Source organism: Mus pahari, chromosome 17 (assembly GCF_900095145.1).
Source record: "Mus pahari chromosome 17, PAHARI_EIJ_v1.1, whole genome shotgun sequence".
Taxonomy (NCBI): Eukaryota; Metazoa; Chordata; class Mammalia; order Rodentia; family Muridae; genus Mus; species Mus pahari.
The window spans coordinates 1,294,850-1,298,187 of record NC_034606.1 but is presented as its reverse complement, the minus strand read 5'-3'; the positions used below and the strand labels follow the sequence as shown (position 1 = coordinate 1,298,187).

The window sequence follows — 3,338 nt, the reverse complement described above, 5'->3', positions numbered from 1 at the left end:
AAAAAAAAAAAAAAAAAGAAAGAAAAGAAAATGAGGCCTGACATGGTGGTGCACACATTTAATCCCAGCACTTTAGAGGCAAAGGTAAGTGAATCTGAGTTATGAGTCCAGCCAAGTCTAAAAAGTGAGTTTCAGGAAGGAAGGGAGGGAGGGAGGGAGGGAGGGAGCATACAGGCTGCACTTAGTCTTTAATCTCATCAGCATTAGAGGCACACAGCAAATCTCTTCTGAGTTTGAGGCCAGCCTGGTCTACAAAGCAAGTCCCAGGACAGCTGTGACTACACAGAAAGACCCTGTATAGGGCACAGTCTGGAACATTACAGTCGTATATACATATTTAACAACAAAAAAAGTTGGTATCTAAGTACATACACAGTTTCTACAAATTAATGAGACAGCCCAATAAAAATTATATGACATGCAATTGGTTCATAAACAAAGTCAAACTCTTCCACATCACTCTTCATGAGGGAACTGCAAATTAAAGCAGTGTAGCACTATATGCCAATTAGAATGCTAAAATCTAAAACTGACAGCACCAAACACCGTGGCCCATGAGACCATCAGCACTTCATACACTAGTAGTAAACAGAACAAACTGGTAGAACTAACCAGATTGGAAAACTGGCTAGCACTGGGTAAGTCAAACATACCTCAGCCAATGAACAACAGCTCCACCCAATGGAAACACAAACATACGTCTAGCAACAAAATCTCGCTCAAGAATGTTCTGAGCAGTTGAATATACAAATGATAGCCCCAAACTAAAAACAGATTCATGCACAAATATGAAGTGGTATATTCATAGACTAAGATAATGTTAAGCAGTCAAACATAAGCCAATCACAGATTCCAACACCAGGAAAGTAAAAGTTAATGCCTTCTAAGTTAAAGGGACGGGAAGAGAAGCCAGTCTGTCGAGTGGCCTACGCCCCTGCCCTGACACACTGACGAGGACCGGAAGAGTCAGAGACAATCTTGTGAGATCTCAGACCTCCTTAGGGATGTGGATTAGTGACGTCGGCTCCATTGTCAGTGGACTGTACAAGTAACAAGTGAATCTCACAGACGTGAACAGAATTTATTAGAGAGAAAGCCTCTAATAGCTGAATCAATGTTTCATTTCTGAAAACCTTTGATAGTCAAGGCAAAACAACTTTTTTTTTTAAAGATTTATTTATTTATTATATGTAAGTACACTGTAGCTGTCTTCAGACACTCCAGAAGAGGGAGTCAGATCTCATTACGGATGATTGTGAGCCACCATGTGGTTGCTGGGATTTGAACTCTGCACCTTTGGAAGAGCAGTTGGGTGCTCTTACCTGCTGAGCCATCTCACCAGCCGAAAAACAACAACTTTTTAAAGGAAAATGGATTATCACATGAGCTAAGGACTGTAAATAAACCATAAGCTCTTGTCCTCTAATTTCATCCCTACAACAGGAATGAAAATTAATCTTACTAGGACAATTAACTTTAGCTTACTGAACACAGGACATAGCATGCAGCACCAGTTAGTAAAAGGGTAATACCAGCAAGCCCTAGTCAGTAAGCAGGGATACGAAACACATTTTCATTTGGAGAAGTCTGGTTTTGACGCACCAATTCAGCATGGTTGGATATCTGACAACTACGGGGCTCAAGTATTTCTCTCCCAGGGATCATGTAGTACACTTTGTTGGGGCTCAGTCTACACTGGACTTTATTAGAACAGCCATCAACTCTTTTCCCATAACTCTTTTTATACATGACCACGTGGCAGGTGAGACAGGGTGAGAAGATGGGGGGTTGCAGGAAGGAGAGGTAGGTACCTGATTTTTCCTTAGGCCCTAACCACCTTGACCTTTTAAAATGGAAATTAAGGTCTTAGATAACAAATTTGCATTTAAAACTATAAGGGAACTCAACTAGTGAACAAGAAATTTTCAATAGAAACAGGAAGGATTTCTATATAGATATGATGAGTACCTAAGCTTTTCTGGTCTTCTTAGAAGCATATGCCTCACAAAGGGCAGGCTCTTACAGGAAAGGAAGCCTACAGAGAAGGCTGCTTTTGACACACCAATACAGCACGGCTGGATGACTGCCAACAAGGCTCAAGTAGATTTATCTCTCCGTAGATCATGTAGTACATTTGCCTAATGCAATGCCCTAGATTTTACGAACCGCATCCACTGAAGCACTTGCAAGCCTGCAGATCTGAACACTTCCAAGGAGGACACAGACATTTGTAGCCCACCTTCTGCCCTGACAGAAGCCCGATAAAAGCACTACCTGAGGCCACTTACCACACTCCAACTATGGTTTTAAATTTCTGTAAATTCCTTGGCTTTAAGAAAAGTCAGGGCTGGGTGGGGGGAGGGTATAGGGGACATTCGGGATAACATTTGAAATGTAAATGAAGAAAAATATCTAATAAAATAAGAAAAAAAAGAAAACAAAAAAGTCAGGGCTGAGCTAATACATTAATGTTCAATCTGCATTCACACTGAACAGCCAGAACCCATATACCAACGATTTGTTGGAAAGCTTTTAAGGCTAAAAATTTCTATTATGTGGCCATAATGGATCCAACTAAAGAAAACTTGAGACTATAAATAGAACAGTAACATCACATGGAAGGGGAATGCATTGTTTAAAATGGCACAAGGCAGTTTACAATTCAATACTGTATATATCTTTTAAAACTATCAAAGGGAGCTAAGAATATGTTTTAACTAAAAAGTTGTATATGCCACTTAACTACCACTTTCAAATACATTTCGTCGTTCTGCAGCATTATTCACTGCCAAGTAGCTCGGATCTAACTCTCTAAAATGATGTCACAAAATCCAAAATGTAGAGGAATTCGACTCAGTCCAAGGCTGCCAACCACCAACCAAGGGCAGCCAGCGCCACAGGGCAAGAATCCATCAAGCTCACTCCCAGAGAATCACCGTTTGTTCTTGACACAAATGAGATCGCCAACCTGAAGGCCATTTTTTAAGAAAACTAAATTTGCCCGCCGTGCCTATTCAGAGGGATCACCTGTCCTCAGGCAGGAACCTGAGTGGTTGTTAAGATGGCTTCTCCAAGCCAACTGGAACACAGGCACACTCGGGTTCCTGCCCTGCGTAAGAGCTTTAAACAGGCACACGCAGGAAAACCCTCTCGAGAGGGGCAAGAACTTCCCAACCGTTTCTGCTCGGACGCGAACTCGCGAGGGCGAACGCCCTGTAGCCGTGGTGCCGCCCGGGGGTGAACATGCCCGGCCCGCACCTCGCAGGGCCCGGTGCCACACACACACACACACACACACACACACACACACACACACACACACACACACACACACACAC

The 3,338-nt window shown here is 42.5% G+C and overlaps 1 protein-coding gene across 1 annotated transcript in view; it reads right to left on the bottom strand.

Moving 5' to 3' along the window:
* The window catches only part of Laptm4b (lysosomal protein transmembrane 4 beta), a 41,540-nt gene that overhangs the window by 37,594 nt on the left and 608 nt on the right, over positions 1-3,338 (bottom strand). The gene's annotated exons all lie outside the window — the stretch shown is intronic.